Genomic DNA, 18,267 nt, shown 5'->3' with positions numbered 1-18,267 from the left:
GGACATTTGGAAAGATAGAAGAAGAAGACATTGGATTTATATTCCGCCCTCCACTCTGAATCTCAGAGTCTCAGAGCGGCTCACAATCTCCTTTACCTTCCCCCTTCCCCACAAGACACCCTGTGAGGTAGGTGGGGCTGAGAGAGCTCTCATGGAAGCTGCCTTTTCAAGGACAACCTCTGCCAGAGCTATGGCTGACCCAAGGCCATTCCAGCAGCTGCAAGTGGAGGGGTAAGGTAAGAGTCCGCGCACTTAACCACTACACCAAACCGGCTCTCCGCCAGCTGCTCCACTTTTCCACAGTTGTAACTGATTTGTGTGCCCACTGATATTTTTCTGTCTTGGTATTTTGCATCCCTTTTGCCGACTTTGTGAGTTAACATTGAACTCTAAAATAATAAAGCCGGATTTTATACACCAAATGCCTCATGTCTGATATTGATATGGCTTGCAATAGGGCAGCTAGATTCTACGGATTTCTACTCAGAAGTAAATCCAACTGTGTCTAATGAGATTTAAGCTCTCCATTCAGATGAAAAGCAAAGTATAGATAAATAAAATAGAATAAAAAGTCATCAGTCCCCTGTATGCCTGTTTGGCGTATGTGCAGAGCAGCTAACAAACAACCAGGGCCTATAGGTGGCTATAGAAACCAGATGAGGGGTGGTGAGTGAGGGGCAGGGGAAGCTGTTGTACTGTATGTAAGAATGTAAGAAGAGCCCAGCTGGATCAGACTAGTGGTCCATCTAGTCCAGCATCCTGTCTCACACAGTGGCCAACCAATTCCTCTGGACAACAACAGGGCATAGAGACTGAGGTCTTCCCCCAATGCTGCCTCCTGGCACTGATATTAAGAGGTTTTAAGGATGCCAGCCTCCAGGTGGGTCCTGAGGATCCCCCCCCCCCACCATGGCACCTATGTAACTGTTTACAGTGTGTGTATTTGCCTTTGTTTTGGGAACAGAATTTTTCTTGGGAAAAAATGTTGTGTGGGTTATATATATGTTTGGTGGAATGGGTTTGGAGGGGTTTATCAAATGATTCTTAATCAATGGTTTGTTTTGCATGGAGAAGTTTCATAGATTCTGCCAGGGTCTTTTTTTCTGGGGAACGTGATGGAACAGAGTTCTGGAAGCTTTTTGTGGAAACAAAATTCTCAAAAAAAATTTTTATAGTTCATGAGGGGCACCCATGTGTGTCTCCTTCATTTCCCCCTTGAGAGTTCCAGCACCTCTTTTTCCAGAAAAAAGCCCTGGATTTTGTGGTCTTTAATTTGTCCTTGAATCTGTGTTTTTAAAGTGTTTTTAAAAGTTATGTTCTCAACTTATTGTAATCTGCCTAGAGCCCATTTGCAAAGAAAGAAGAAGAAGATAGAAGATATTGGATTTATATCCCGCCCTCCACTCCAAAGAGTCTCAGAGCGGCTCACAATCTCCTTTACCTTCCTCCCCCACAACAGACACCCTGTGAACATATGAACATATGAAGCTGCCTTATACTGAATCAGACCCTTGGTCCATCAAAGTCAGTATTGCTCAGACTGGCAGCGGCTCTCCAGGGTCTCAAGCGGAGGTTTTTCACACCTATTTGCCTGGACCCTTTTTTGGAGATGCCAGGGATTGAACCTGGGACCTTCTGCTTCCCAAGCAGATGCTCTACCACTGAGCCACCGTCCCTCCCCATGAGGGAGGTGAGGTGGGTGGGGCTGGAGAGGGCTTTCACAGCAGCTGCCCTTTCACGGACAACCTCTGCCAGAGCTATGGCTGACCCAAGGCCATTCCAACAGGTGCAAGTGGAGGAGTGGGGAATCAAACCCGGTGCTCCCAGATAAGAGTCCGCACACTTAACCACTACTCCAAACAGAAAGAAAGGCTTCTGACAAAAGGTAACTTGCTCCTCCAAAGACAGGACTCCTCTGGATTGCAAAGGGGCCACAGCTCAGTGGAAGAACTTCTGCTTGGCATGCAGAAGGTCCCAGGTTCAATCCTCAGCATCTCGTTAAAAGGATCAGGTAGCAGGTAATATGAAAGACCTCGGCCTGAGACTCTGGAAAGTCACTGCCAGTCTGAAGAGACAACAGATGGAGCAATAGTCAGTATCAGGCAGCTTCGTCTGTACGTATGTGCCAGTGCCAGTAGGAAAAATTCGTAGAGGCAATGACCTTAAGAACATAAGAGAAGCCATATTGGATCAAGCCAATGGCCCATCCATTCCAACACTCTGTGTCACACAGGAGCCAAAACTCCCAGGTGCCATCAGGAGGTCTACCAGTGGGGCCAGGACACTAGAAGCTCTCCCAGTGTGCCCCCCCAAGCACCAAGAATACAGAGCATCACTGCCCCAGACAGAGAGTTCCATCAATATGTTGTGGCTAATAGCCACTGATGGACCTCTGCTCCATATGTTTATCTAATCCCCTCTTGAAGCTGCCTATGCTGGCAGCCATCACCACCTCCTGTGGCAGTGAACTCTATGTGCTAATCATCCTTTGGGTGAAGAAGTATGTTCTTAACCTTATATTCATAACCCTCAATGCACACCTAGAACAGGTAACTCAGGTGTTCCCCCCCCCCCCCCGCCCCCTGGAACCTTTCAGAGCTGTTAAAGGCAGCAAATATTTGTTCAGTGAAGAGACTCACTTGGATTGCCCGATTAAAGCCTTTATAGTCTCCTCTCCTTTCCAAGAGCAAACAGATACAGGTGCTGCCAGACAACAAATGGCTTTCAGGGTGTGCTAGAGGAGGCTGCACAGCCACAGTCTGAAGGCTGATGTGTTCTGTTGCCAGGTTTCAGAGGCTGGGCTTTGGCTGTTCCAAAGACTGGAAAAGCACACAAAAATGCAGGCTTCTATGCCTCTTCCGGTTGTAATTTGCAACTGCATCTAAGGTTGTCTGAGGATCTGGCCTTGAGACAAGGGGTGGAGTCCAGCAGGAGCTCTGGGAAGGGTGCCTGGGAAGGCAGGGGCAAAGTCAAATGCTTAGGGGAGGGGCTGTGGCTCTGTGGAAGAGCTTCTGCTCTGCATGCAAAATCATAGAGTTGGAAGGGACCTCTAGGGTCATCTAGTCCAACCCCCTGCACAATGCAGGAAACTCACAAACACTTCCCCCTACATTCACAGAATCTTCATTGCTGTCAGATGGCTATATAGCCTCTGTTTAAAAACCTCCAAGGCAGGAGAGCCCACCACCTTCTGAGGAAGCCTGTTCCACTGAGGAATAGCTCTAACGGTCAGGAAGTTCTACCTAATGCTGAGCCGGAAACTCTTTTGAAGGTCCCAGGTTCAATCCCCAGTGTTTCCAGTTAAAAGGGCAAGGTAGGAAGTGATATGAGAGTCCTCTGCCTAAGATAGGGTTGCCAGGTTTGACTCAAGAAATATCTGGGGACTTTGGGGGTGACGCCAGGAGACTTTGGGGGGTGAAGCCAGCAGCAAGGGTGTGACAAGCATGATTGAATGCTAGAGGGAGTTCTGGCCATCACATTTAAAGGGACCACACACCTTTTAAATTCCTTCCCTTCATGTGGAAATACTGGGGGATAGGGGCACCTTCTTTTGGGGCTCATAGGATTGGACTCCCAGTCCAATCTTTTTGAAACTTTTTTTTTCAGGAGAGGCACCGAATGCTATGCTGAAAATTTGGTGCTCATACCTCAGCTCCCCCAGATACCCATAGATCAATTCTCCATTATAATTTATGGGAATCAGTCTCCATAGAGTATAATGGAGTGCTCAGCAGATATCTGCCCCCCGCTTTCTGATGACCCTGAAGCAGGGGGAGAGCGTCCAAACCCAGGAATCCCCTGTCCCCACCTGGGGATTACCAATAGCAAGAAAACTGGGGATTGGCAACCCTAATATGAGTAGAGAATACTGCCTTTATGACACTGATACAAGACAGCTTTGTGTGTGTTGATGTGTGTGTTGCTTAACTTAAGAGCCACATAGAATAAATGTCAGATGTCTGAGAGCCACAAGCTATGAACATCAGATGTTTGAGAGCCGGAAGGAAGATAGGGAGAGGTAGAAAGAAAGCAACTTCAAATGCATTCTCCAACCTGCCATCTGGTTTGGCTTGGAGAAGTGATTTAGAGAGACAAATGCCTTCTCCAAGCTGGCTGACGAGAGCCACACCATATATGTGAAAGAGCCACATGTGGCTCCTGAGCCACAGTTTGGCCACCCCTGCATTAGTACATCCTCTTCCTCTTTCCCTCCCTCCCACTCTTCCCTGCTTTCTTGCTTACCTCTGGGTTCACCTCTCCTCATTTGCAAATGGGAAATTGATTTCTTATATACCTGCTACAAAACCAAATCATTTCTTTATTATAACAAGGATCATATTTCATAAAACAAGTCATGGAAAATTAAAATGGTTCCTTTTCGCATTCCATTATCTTCTCTCTCCCCCACCCCCCACCCCCAGCTTTGATGAAATAATGGGAACAAACTGGCATCTGCCGCCTATTGGGGTGCGTGAACGGCAAATTAACTCTTTGCAGCGATTCAGATCGTGGGCAATAGATCAGAAGACGCATTCTACCCCCCCCGCACCCACCCACCCCATTTTCCCATTTTGGATCTCTGCTTATGCAGTAAGAGCGCGAACAGCAGGCCTCTAATTAGGAAGGAATGGAGCTCCCCTTATTAAGGTAAATAAAACACTGAAATTACTGCCTCTGCTCTGTCAACAAAAATTTGCAAGGATGGTTGCATGCATAAACAGGTATGTAAGCGCAACTGTTAAATATTTATACAGAAATAATGCCCAGAGGATCAAATCAAGGTTGCGACTCCCTGTTCAAATTATTGTATAAACACATAAAGTGGAAGTGGTAATGCAGATTTGGGGGGAAGCAGGGTTTTTAAATAAAGATCTAGGGCAGGGGTGGCAGAACTTTTTTAATGTTAGAGCTACATAGAATAAATGTCAGAGGTTTGAGACCCCCAAGGAAGGAAGGAAGGAAGGAAGGAAGGAAGGAAGGAAGGAAGGAAGGAAGGAAGGAAGGAAGGAAGGAAGGAAGGAAGGAAGGAAGGAAGGAAAATAGATGGGGAGGTAGAGGTAGAAAGAAAGCAACTTTAAATGCATTCTGCAACCTGCCTGCTGGATTGGCTTGGAGAAGTGATTTAGAGAGAGAAATGCCTTCTCCGGCTGACAGGGCAGTGGGGCTGACAGGGCAGTGGGGGCTTTGAGAGCCACACAATATTGTGAAAGACCCACATGTGGCTCCCGAGCCACAATTTGGCCACCCCTCATCTAGGGGTGTGTACTGTTTAGGGTAGCCAACTCCAGTTTGGGATAAATTCGTGGTGATTTTGGGGGTAGTGGCTAGGGAGGACCGAAGGGGGGAAAGAGGGAGCAAAGCAGGGATGTGGTGCCATAGAGTCCACCTTCCCAAGATGCCATTTTCTCCAGGGGAATTGATGTCTGTCCAGGAGAGCTCCAAGTTCCACCTGGCAATTAGCTAAGGTTGCCAATCCCCAGGTGGGGGCAGGGGATCCCCCGGTTTGGAGGCCTTCCCCCCTGCTTCAGGGTCGTCAGAAAGCCGGGGGAGGGGAGGGAACTGTCTGCTGGGAACTCTGTTATTCCCTATGGATATTTATTCCCATAGAAAATAATGGATAATTGAACCACGGGTATCTGGGGCTCTGGTGGGGCTGTTTTTTGAGGTAGAGGCACCAAATTTTCAGTACAGCATCTAGTGCCGCTCCCCAAAGTTTCAAAACAATTGGATTAGGAGGTCCAATTCTATGAGCCCCAAAAGAAGGTGCCCCTATCCTTCATGATTTCCTATGGAAGGAAGGCATTGAAAAGGTGGCCCTTTCAGTGTGATGGCCAGAACTCCCTTTGGAGTTCAATGATGCTTGTCACAGCCTTGATCTTGGTTCCACCACTAATGTCTCCTGGCTCCACCCCCAAAGTCCCCAGATATTTCTTAAATTGGACTTGGCAACCCTACAATTAGCAGAAGGCGGTGGGGAGGTGGGGTAATGGCACAAAATCACTTCCTGCAAATACCTAGAAGTTACATGGCATTCTAGGATTCACAGAAACGTAATAATAGAACCACAGAATTCTGGTCAAATCCTAGATTGTCACATTGACATTGCTCTGACAGCATGATGTAAATTCTGGGTATTTGCTGGAAGTACGGTTACCAGATCGATTCTCCATTACACCCTATGTGGACCAGTCTCCATAGGAAATAATGGAGTGCCCATTCCCCCCTCCACTTTCTGGTAACCCTTAAGCAGGGGGAGGAGCTCCAAACCAGGGAATCCCCTGCCCCCAACTGTTATTGAGGGCGCTGAGCATTTTGCTGTCAAATAGGAATGGCTTGCTCCAAATAAAAATTGTAGAGAGCATGAGAGCATTTTTGCCATCAAAAGGAGTGGCTTACTTCTAATAAAAATATTATAGAAAGCAATTTGCCAGCAAAATCCAGAAGGCTTTTGCATCTGGTTAAAGAAGTTCAGGTCTGGCTTAAGCTCCTAATATAAATATATACACTTAAGTGGTATTGAGTGGTAAGTTTTTAACAACAATTAACAATAAAATGAGTCATTTAAAAAATTAAGAATTCTCTATTTTCATTCAGCTTTGTGGCGTATCTTGTTGTTATTACCATGGTTTATTCCAGGATGAGAGAACTTGAAGAAAATAAATGATGTTGCAGAGAGGATTGACATTGAATTGTTACAAGAGGCTGATAACCCTGAAGGAAATAGGAAGGACTACTCCTGAGGAAGTTTATCGTCGAAGTGAGCCTATATCCGGTTGCTCATTGAGAATGGACCTTTCTTGTAATATTGTAAATGTGAAAATGGACCTTTCTTGTACCATTGTAATGTATAAAAGCATTATATGATTCTAAAAAGGTATCGTTAGCCAGTACATCACAGTGTTTCTTTTATTGCCTGTAATATGAACTGTGATCCCAGTTTGTTTGTTGGTTTTTCCCAAATGGGGATTGGCAACCCTGCCACAACAGGAGGTGTAGCCAGCCATAAAAATGACTGCTGCAGCTTACCTTCAGTCACACAGTGAAGATCTTTGTGCTGTGGTGGTAGCTGCTGTCAAAGCAACATTTCAAAAAAAATCTACACAGCCAATCAAAAACCTCGCTGGGCAAAAGTCCCACCTGGCCCTGCCCACTTTCTAAAAACACTTGGTGAGTGTCAGAGAAGGTATCATTGAGTGGGGACCCCGGTCTACCTGATAAAATTCAGAGAAGATGAGGTGGTTCTTGTCAGCAGATTTTGTCATCTTATGAATTCAGTCGTTTTTCACACCACATTTCCTTCAAGGCTCATGGAATGCATGGTCCCGTGTTTTATTACATACCAATTTTATCCTCACAACAGTCATTCTTCTTCTAAATTGCTGTTTTCATGACAAGAGTCATAAACAGCAAGCCATTGCACATGAAAAGGGAAGCCTAAGGTTTACAACCCGAGTTACAACATGATTTTACTACAGCTGCCAAAAATTCAGCAGCATGGAAAGTTACTTGTTTGTCTCTCACAACAACCCTGTGAGGTCGCTTAGGCTGAGTGATTGACCAAGACCACCTAGAGAGCTTCATGTTTGGGGATCTGGTCCCAGGTTTTCAATGATTTCTTCCTCTAGCTCTTAAAAATCATAAAAAGTAAAAAGACCAAGAGGCTTAGGGGTCTCTCTCTCCTCACACCTCACACACACACAGACACACACACACACGCCATATAGAATACTTCTAGAATACTCCATGGAGTTTCAAAAGCACTTTGGGATATGGCATGCGGGGATGTGTTCAGCTGTGAAAACAGTCAAATGTGACTGAGCAAGTGCATAAACTTAAACAGTTCATTAGTTCCAGCTGCTTTGGATTTTTTCCCCCTCAGTGGTCTCACTGAAAATGTATATTGGGATCAGTTAAACTCCAATCTATGTAAATAGGACATTTTTCTTTTAAAAAAAATCTGCACAGCCAAACTATTGGGGGTCTACATTAGAAAAGCCACCATTTTTCGACAGCTGTAATAAGAACATAAGAGAAGCCATGTTGGATCAGGCCAATGGCCCATCCATTCCAACACTCTGGCTGATTCCGCACTCACCTTTCTCCGGGGCAGGCTTCTGTTTCTGGATGGAGCAAGCTGGCGATTTGTCACACAGTGGCAAAAAAAAAAAAAAAATCAGGCACCCTCAGGAGGTCCATCAGTGGGGCCAGGACAGGACACTAGAAGCCCTCCCACTCTGCCCCCCCAAAGCAACAAGAATACAGAGCCTCACTGCCCCAGACAGAGTCCCAACAATACGCTGTGGCTAATAACCACTGATGAACCTCTGCTCCATAAGTTTATCCAATCCCCTCTTGAAGCTTCATGTCTGGGGATTGATGACCCATGATTGGTGATGATGACCCATGAGCCAAACCTCAAGACTGCCCAACTCAAAGAGGTTCCAGAGAGCTTTGCAGCTGGACTATGGCTGTGAGGGAACAGTTTCTTTTCCTTCTGCCTTGCAAGTGGCTTCTACATCTGTACAACAGGCGATTCTCCACCAGGGTCCTGGATGGTTGGGTGAGGTGATACAATGATGTGAGGGGGATTACATCTCCCATGATGCTGTGGGGAAACGTATCTGAAACAATCTTGACTAAGCTTGCCAGACCTCTGGCTATGGTGGAAGGCCTCCCACTGGCAAGCCCTGTTGCCTGCCGCTGCTCTAAGTAGCAGTTGGAAACTTTAAAAAAGAAAACAGCAATGTTACCGCTTTTGCTAGAGATTGTGATCATAGAATTTCCAGTGATTCCTAGAGCCACACTTTGTCACTTCTGGGTGATGTAGCAACGTCATTGATGATAGAGTTGCCAGCCTCCAGGTGCGTGGCAAGCAAACTAGAATTATGAATAAATAACAAACAATATAAGCAATTTGTTCAATATCTATTTAGGACAATAACACAATCCAATTTAAGAGTCCAATACCTTAAGTTCCTATATAGAGTTCCTTCATAAATCAGTCAGTACTATTAATAAATAAATTATTACTCAATCCATATAATTCTCAAGAACTTCAAAACTTCTCCAAAAAATTGTGCTAGTGACTGCTGTCCTACATGAAGTTGAAATGGATTGTATTCTGCCTCTTTGAGAAAGCAGTAATGGGAAACAGCTATACGTGCAAACATCTGTTAAAGGGTACAACATATATCCATGTCCAGGGCTTTTTTTGAGCAAGAACGCACAGGAACACAGTTCCAGCTGGCTTGGTGTCAGTGGGTGTGGCCTAATATGCAAATGAGTTATTGCTGGGCTTTTTCTACAAAAAAGTCCTGTGTGAAACAATGGTCACATCAGGGGGTGTGGCCTAATTTGCAAATGAGTTCCTGCTGGGCTTTATTTACCAAAAAAGCCCTGTCCATGTCACATGTGAAATTTGGAATTGGAATAGGGAATCATCTGGAATTGATAAGGAGTCATATACAAGATTTCTGTGAGCACTTTTATTAGTTTTAATACGACAAACACAAGCACTTTAAACTCCACCTTTGAAGTAAATGAAAAAGCATTAGCGCTTTTTTAAGTTCTTGAGAATCATATGGATTGAATACTGATTTATCTATGAATGGTATTGACTGATTTATGAATGAACTCTATATAGGAACTTTAGATATTGAACTCTGAAATGGGATTGTATTATTGTCCTAAATAGATATTGAACTAAATGCTTATATTGTTGTTTGTTATTTATTCATGGTTCTAATTTGTTTGCCATTCATCTGTTCTGTGAGCCTCGAGGTGGGGTCAGGAGATCTCCCGCTTTTACAACTGATCTCCAACTGGCAGAGATCTGCTCCCCTGGACAAAATAGATAGAATACCACTGAAAAACAATGAGTATACTTCAATCCTTATATATAATTTATCCTATATACAACTTTAAACCAGTGTATACAAACATCAACATCAATTTCCAATACTTTCCGATAGAGGGATTGATAATCTTCAGAAATCCTTCCTCATATGAAGAACATATGAAGCTACCTTATACTGAATCAGACCCTTGGTCCATCAAAGTCAGTATTGTCTTCTCAGACTGGCAGTGGCTCTCCAGGGTCTTAAACTGAGGTTTTCCACACCTATTTGCCTGGGCCCTTTTTTGGAGATGCCAGGGATTGAACCTGGGACCTTCTGCTTCCCAAGCAGATGCTCTACCACTGCGCCACCGTCCCTCCTCCAATAAACATATTTGTATACACTGTATACAACCCTCCAGGAGCTTATAGGACTCTTAGTACAGGGCCTACTGTAAGCTCCAGAAGGATTGGCTACATCAGGGCTGTGTGGCTTAATATACACTGGTTTAAAGTTGTATATAGGATAAATTATATACAAGGATTGAAGTATACTCATTGTTTTTCTGTGGTATTCTATCTGCTTTGACTTCACACTGAAACCCCTTCTCCTGTGCTATTACCCCTGGACAAAATGGCTGCTTTGAAGGGTGGATTCCAGGGCATTGTACCATGCTGAGGCCCCTCCCCTCTCCAAACTCCACCCTTTCCCGGATCCACCCCCAAAGCCTCCAGGTATTTTCGAGTACAAACCTGCAATCCTACAAATGATGAACAATACTACCACTATTTTGATAGACTTTTAAAATTTGCTACAGGCAGCTAATATTAGGCTGGGCTGTTGCCCAACTCTGTTCATTTTGATACAGTAAGAGACAGAGACATTCCTGGGCAGTGGTGGGAAACACAGAACACCCAAGAACAAACAAGTCTCTGTGTTTCAATAGACGAGAGCCAGTTTGGTGTAGTGGTTAAGTGCGTGGACTCTTATCTGGGAGAACCAGGTTTGATTCCCCACTCCTCCACTTGCACCTGCTGGAATGGCCTTGGGTCAGCCATAGCTCTGACTAAGGTTGTCCTTGAAAGGGCAGCTGCTGTGAGAGCTCTCTCCAGCCCCATCCACCTGTTGTGGGGGAGGAAAGTAAAGGAGATTGTGAACTGCTCTGAGACTCTTCAGAGTGGAGTGTGGGATATAAATCCAATATCATCATCTTCTTCTTCTTATCGCTGACTTGCTGACACATAACTAGACTATGTAACATGCGAGAATAGAATGGGCCCATACAGGGCTTTTTTTGTAGCAGAAACTCCTTTGCATATGAGGCCGCACTCCTCTTATGTAGCCAATCCTCCAGGAGCTTATAGGGCTCTTAGTGCAGGGCCTACTGTAAGCTCCAGAAGGATTGGCTACATCAGGGCCGTGTGGACTAATATGCAAAAGGGTTCTTACTACAAAAATAGGGTTGCCAAGTCCAATTCAAGAAATATCTGGGGATTTTGGGGGTGGAGCCAGGAGACTTTGGGGGTGGAGCCTGAAGCAAGGGTGCGACGAGCATAATTGAACTCCAAAGGGAGTTCTGGCCATCACATATAAAAGGGATTGAACATCTTTTAAATGCCTTCCTTCCATAGGAAATAATGAAGGATAGGGGCACCTTCTTTTGGGGCTCATAGAATTAGACCCCCTGGTCCAATCTTTTTGAAACTTGGGGGGTATTTTGGGGAGAGGTACTGAATGCTATGCTGCAATTTTGGTGCCTCTACCGCAAAATACAGCCCCTCCAGAGCCCCATATACCCGTGGATCAATTCTTCATTATTCCCTATGGGAGTAAGTCTCCATAGGGAATAACAAAGTTCCCAGGCCCCAGCAGACATTTCCCTCCCCTCCCCCCGCTTTCTGATGACCCTGAAGCGGGTCCCCCTCCAATCCTGGGGATCCCCTGCCCCCACCTGGGGATTGGTAACCCTAACAAAAAAAGCCCTGGGCCCATATATAGAAACGTGCTGAAAACTGAAGCCATTGTTCTATGGTAGTTGTGTTGAAGGCCATTGCTTGCTAAGCATAGATGGAGATATGACAACAAAGAGAACTTGTGAGGGGCCCACAATATATATTTGCTATGTGAAGTTCTAATGTGCACGCTTGAGAAGCCATTTATTGAATACTGTAAAAACTAACACCATCATGTCTTTGGCGGACCTCTTGGCTATTCTTTTGCTGGGGTCTCCTTTATTTGAATAAAGTTTCACTCTGCTTGGAAGGAATCTCCCTGCTGTGTTTTTATTGGAGTGAGGCACACCAGGAAAACGGCCCCTTTGACTTATCCTGACATCACATGCACCCCCATATCTTCACCCCAGCCTTCTTTCTGGTAGCCATGCTCAGCTTAGCCAAACTAATAGTTGACTGTAATGTGGATTTAAACAGGCACCTAACATAAGCTATTTGAGTTTATTTTATATTCACTGGCTGGTTGATTGGTTTTTCACCAATATAAATGACTGCTGAGTAGTTAGGGTTGCCAAGTCCAATTCAAGAAATATCTGGGGACTTTGGGGGTGGAGCCAGGAGACATTGGGGGCGGAGCCAGGAACAAGGGTGTGACAAGCATAATTGAACTCCAAGGGAGTTCTGGCCATCACTTTTAAAGGGACAGCACACCTTTTTAAATGTCTTCCTTCCATAGGAAATAATGAAGGATAGGGGCACCTTCTTTAGGGGCTCATAGAATTGGACCCCCTGGTCCAATTGTTCTGAAACTTGGGGGGTACTTTAGGGAGAGGCACTAGATACTATACTGAAAATTTGGTACCTCTACCTAAAAAAACAGCTCCCCCAGAGCCCCCGAAACCTCCAGATCAATTCTCCATTATACCCTAAGAGAATTGATCTCCACATAGGGAAAAATGAAGTGCTCAGCAGACGTTTCCCTCCCTCCCACCCCGTTTCTGGTGACTCTGAAGCGAGGGATTGGCCTCTCTACTCACGAGTTGCTGCCAACTTCTTCAAAGTAACACAGATGCACCATCCCAAGAGAAAGCCTTTCAATCGGGAACTGAAGCCTCCGGAGGTAGAAAGGCACATGGTCCTCTGGGGGCGGGGCTTCCCCCCGCCGGCCAGCTGACTGGGGGTGGAAAGGAGCCTGGGAAAGCAGAAGAACCCCCACTGGGACCTGGGGATTGGCAAGCCTATGAGTATTCCATAGCATTAAGTTGGCATTATAGTTTCAAGCAGGGTTTTTTTGTATAAAAAGTCCAGCAGGAATTCATTTGCATATTAGGCCACACCTCATGACATCACCCAGGGCTTTTTAAATAGAAAAAGCCCAGCAGGAACTCATTAGTATGCGAGGCCACACCTCTGACATCGCCATCATTTGCATACTAGGCCACACCTCTGACATCACCAAAAGTGCTATTATATCTTTTTTGAGGTGTGGTAACCAGAATTGTACTGTGTTCTGTACTGTGTACAATTCTGGTCACCACACCTCAAAAAAGATATTCTAGCATTGAAAAAAAGTCCAGAAATATATAGCAATATTATAGCCATCCCAGAAAAAAAAATCAAATTCCAACACACTACTCGATCACAAGAGCCAGCATGGTGTAGTGCAGGGGTGGCCAAACTGTGTCTCTGGAGCCACATGTGGCTCTTTCACACATATTGTGTGGCTCTTGAAGTATTACCCCAGTGGCTGGCTTGGAGAAGGCATTTCTCTCTTTAAATCACTTCTCCAAGCCAAGCCAGCTGGCAGCTTGGAGAATGCATTTCAAGTTAAAGTTGCTTTATTTCCACCTCTCCCTCCCTCCTCCATTTTCCATCCTTCCCTCCCTCAAACATCTGATATTCATGTCTTGTGGCTCTCAAACATTTGACATTTATTTATGTGGCTCTTTTGTTTAGCAAGTTTGGCCACCCCTGATCCATACATATCTTGGAGGGCAAGTAGAGGAGGATTATAGCGAGGTCCCCTGTGAGTGATGCCTCTAGCTTGCACAGGGTCTGTTTTATACTCTCCTGAACCTGTGTCTGTCATTTCCCCAGAAAACACTTTCCTGGGGGTGCCTTCTCTGGGGGGATGTAACTTAGACCTTATAAGAACATAAGAGAAGCCATGTTGGATCAGGCCAATGGCCCATCCAGTCCAACACTCTGTGTCACACAGTGGCCAAAAAAATTATGCACACACACATATACACACACTGTGCCTAATAACCACTGATGGACCTCTGCTCCATATTTTTATCTAACCCCCCTCTTGAAGCTGTCTATGCTTGTAGCTGCCACCACCTCCTGTGGCAGTGAATTCCACATGTTAATCACCCTTTGGGTGAAGAAGTACCTCCTCTTATCCGTTTTAACCTGACTGCTCAGCAATTTCATCGAATGCCCACGAGTTCTTGTATTGTGAGAAAGGGAGAAAAGTACTTCTTTCTCTACTTTCTCCATCCCATGCATTATCCTGTAAACCTCTATCATGTCACCCTGCAGTCGACGTTTCTCCAAGCTAAAGATCCCCAAGCATTTTAACCTTTCTTCATAGGGAAAGTGTTCCAACCTTTTAATCATTCTAGTTGCCCTTTTCTGGACTTTTTCCAATGCTATAATATCCTTTTTGAGGTGCAGTGACCAGAATTGCACACAGTATTCCAAATGAGACCGCACCATTGATTTATACAGGGGCATTATGATACTGGCTGATTTGTTTTCAATTCCCTTCCTAATAATTCCCAGCATGGCATTGGCCTTTTTTATTGCATGGCGTTGGCCTTTTTTATTTACCTCCTAAGTCCATTCCTCACCAAACTTGGAGGGCAGGTATAGAAGAGATCAGCCAGAGATCCCCTGCATGTCTGGCATCTTTAACACACCAGGGGGCTGTTCGACTACATCACAAACTGCGTGACATGATGGCTCACGGTTCACAAACCGTGCCACAAACCACAAAATGAAACAAACTGCATTTGCCTGGTTCATGCTCATCACTTGTCAGGTTGTTATGAGTTGAGCCTAGGTGTCAAGCCCAAGGTGTGTCCAAGGGCAGGTAGGAAAAAGAAGAAAAACAAGTGGTACAGTTCTCATGGAAGGTCAAGCATACAGGATGCATGAGTAGATGAGCTGGTGAATTAATAGCACTTGGGAACAGTGTTCTCTCTAAGCTGACTTAGCATGATCTAGCTCACAGATTTTTAGCCTCCAGTTCACACATTTTTGTCTCAGCTCCAAAAAAATGGTCCTAGAGCAGGGGTGGCCAAACTGTGGCTCAAGAGCTGCATGTGGCTCTTTCACACATATTGTGTAGCTCTGGAAGTCCCCACTGCCCCGTCTGCCAGCTTGGAGAAGGCATTTGTCTCTTTAAATCACTTCTCCAAGCCAAGGCAGCTGGTGACTTGGAGAATGCATTTAAAGTTGCCTTTTTTCACCTCTCTCTCCTCCCTACCTATTTGCCTTCCTGTCTTGTGGCTCTCAGACATCTGAAGTTCATGTCTTGAAGCTCTCAAACATCTGACATTTATTCTATGTGGCTCTTACCATTCCACAAGTTTGGCCACCCCTGGTGTAGTACGAAAGAAAGAAAGAAAGAAAGAAAGAAAGAAAGAAAGAAAGAAAGAAAGAAAGAAAGAAAGAAAGAAAGAAAGAAAGAAAGAAAGAAAGAAAGAAAGAAAGAAAGAAAGAGTGAGTAGTGGAAAATAAAGCAAACAGGAAAAAAGAAATATTGATAGAGACTGACAGAAAGAAAGAGTGGGGGAGTGGAAAATAAAGCAAATAAACAGAGAAAAAGAAAGACTGACAGGAAGAAAATAAAAGAAAGAAAGAAAGAAAGAAAGAAAGAAAGAAAGAAAGAAAGAAAGAAAGAAAGAAAGAAAGAAAGAAAGAAACGGACAGAAAGGGAATGGGAGCAACTCACCTGAAAAACTGCTGACTCTTCAGAAGCCCCCTGAGCCTTGCCAGCACACGTGACATTGGGGGCCCCCGTGCAAGCGTGGCTGGGCCCCCAGAGTCCCTCCAGCGCGTGACGTCGGGAGGCCCCTGCTCAGGCATGGCTGGGGTTCCGGAGTCCCGCCAGCGCGTGCGACGTTGGGAGGCCCCCACGCAGGTGTGGCTGGGCCTCCACAGTCCCACCATCTCATGAGACATCAGAAGGCCCCCGCGCAGGCTCGGCTGCACCCTGGAGCCCTGCCAGCCAGCCAGGAAGCCGAGCCAGAACGCTGGCTTAGTCAGCCGGAATTCTGTCAGGGCCAGCCGGAACAGCATTCTGGTGTGTTTCAGTTCAAAAAAAGTCCTGACATTACTATTGTTTCATACAGGGCTTTTTTTTTTGTAGAAAAAGCCCAGCAGTATCTTATTTGAATATTAGGCCACACCCCCTGACACCAAGCCAGCCAGAACTGCATTCCTGTCCATTCCTGCTAACAAAAGCCCTATGAACCTATGAAGCTGCCTTCTACTGAATCAGACCCTTGGTCCATCAAAGTCAGTATTGTCTACTCGGATTGGCAGCAGCTCCACAGGGCCTCAGGCTGAGGTTTTTCAGGCCTATTTGCCTGGACCCTTTTTTAGGTGGAGATGCTGGGGATTGAACCTGGGACCTTCTGCTTGCCAAGCAGATGCTCTACCACTAAGCCACCATCCTTCCCATGTTATTTTTCTCCTGCCAATCTCAGGAGCAGTGGTAGGAAACAATAGCCAGGAGTGGGGGATCTTCTCCCCTCCCCAAGAGAAACATGGCAATCATAGTACACATTTCAAACAAATGGAAAAGCCAACGGTGAACAGTAGACAACTGACAAAAATATATGAACGTGTTTTTTAAATCAACCATATTGGAAACATTCACTTATCTCTACACACCAGACAAACCCCAGACATCCCTTTACCTCAAACAAACATGCCTGCACACTGATTCTCTTTTGGTATAAATACTAATCCTTAACACAGTTTCACATTTTGGACATTCAATATGAGTCATTGCCAAGTGTATCTTGTAAGAACACAAGAAAACACTGAAACCAATGGAGGATGGAGGCACCTTCCACCCCATAAAATTGGACCCCCTGATCCAATCTTTTTGAAACTTGGAGGGTTTTCTGAGGAGAGGCATCAGCAGCTACCACAAAACTGGTCCCCCCCCCCGAGGCTCAGATACCCCTAGATTGATTTTCCATTATACCCAATGGGGAATTTTTCAACTCCATTATACTCTATGGGGACCATTGGGTATAATGGAGTTGAAAAATTCGGGACTTTTGCAAAATCTCAAATCTGAATACCGTATCAGTATTGAGATTAGGAAATATTGGGAAATGCCAATATTTTTCTGGTTCAATATACTTGAGCCTGAAAAATAAAGGTTTTTTTTTTGTACATCACTAATTGACAGATTTCTCTCTTTCTCTCTCAGCTTGACTTCGCGAACGAAGATTTAAGAAGGGTGCAGTAGTCCACGTCTGCTGCAGGCTCGCTGGTGGCTGACAAGACCAATGCGGGACAGGCAGATCCGGCCGCAGTGGCTGCAGGGAAAAAGGGGGGGGAGGGGTGGGCTCCCTCTTGGGTATCCTGCCCCCCCAGGGAAAGTGTATGCGCAATACATAGCCTCTCCTTCCCGGTGTAGTGAACGCCGCGTGGTCACTGTCTGGCTATGCCTGGCAGATGGTCACTGCAATGGCCTCTCCTGCATTACTGCATCCGTGGCAACACCTTCCCGCTGGTCACCAACCTCGCCAGCCAAGAGAAGGAAAACTTTAACATCAAACCCGGGCAGATAGAGCTTGTTAATGTAACACCTACCACCCGGAGGACTTACTGGGCCATGGCAGAACCCCAAGGTGAAAGGGTGGAGCCAGTACCGCGCACACTGTGCTTCACCTAAAAATTCCTCTGCGCAGGCCTGAAGGGCATATCCACATCCACAACACACAACACACCAAGTCCTGCAGCGATGGGCAAGGGGCGAAACGGCAGGTGGAAGATGACAGATTTATCCTCCATGAATTCCCCTTTTAAAGCTTTTTTATTCCTGTGGGCATCACGACATCCTCTGGTTCCACATTTTAATCACTCTCTGTGTAAGAATGAGCTCACAGTGTTTGTTTGACTTAAACCATGACTTGCTTTTTACAAGGGTTAAAATACATTGCTTTTTTGCCATTTAATCTTTTATGTTTCTAACAGCTGACCTTTAAACTTTGCAGATGATGTCCCCCCCCCCCTCAACACACTGAAAACGCTTACATAAATGGCATTCTTTGATGCACATTCAAATGTGTCTCAGCATTGCAACATACAAAAGGTACATTTTGCTGAACTAACCCTTTGGTACTGATGCAAGAACAGAGTAATCTTCACATGGCTGCTTGTCTTTAGGCAAAAAAGCAATATTCGGAATAAAATACAAAGGCAGAGCCTTTGATGTGTTAATTAAGGCA

The sequence above is a fragment of the Heteronotia binoei genome, chromosome 2 (genome assembly GCF_032191835.1).
Source record: "Heteronotia binoei isolate CCM8104 ecotype False Entrance Well chromosome 2, APGP_CSIRO_Hbin_v1, whole genome shotgun sequence".
Classification (NCBI taxonomy): domain Eukaryota; kingdom Metazoa; phylum Chordata; class Lepidosauria; order Squamata; family Gekkonidae; genus Heteronotia; species Heteronotia binoei.
This window is presented reverse-complemented; position numbering follows the sequence as displayed.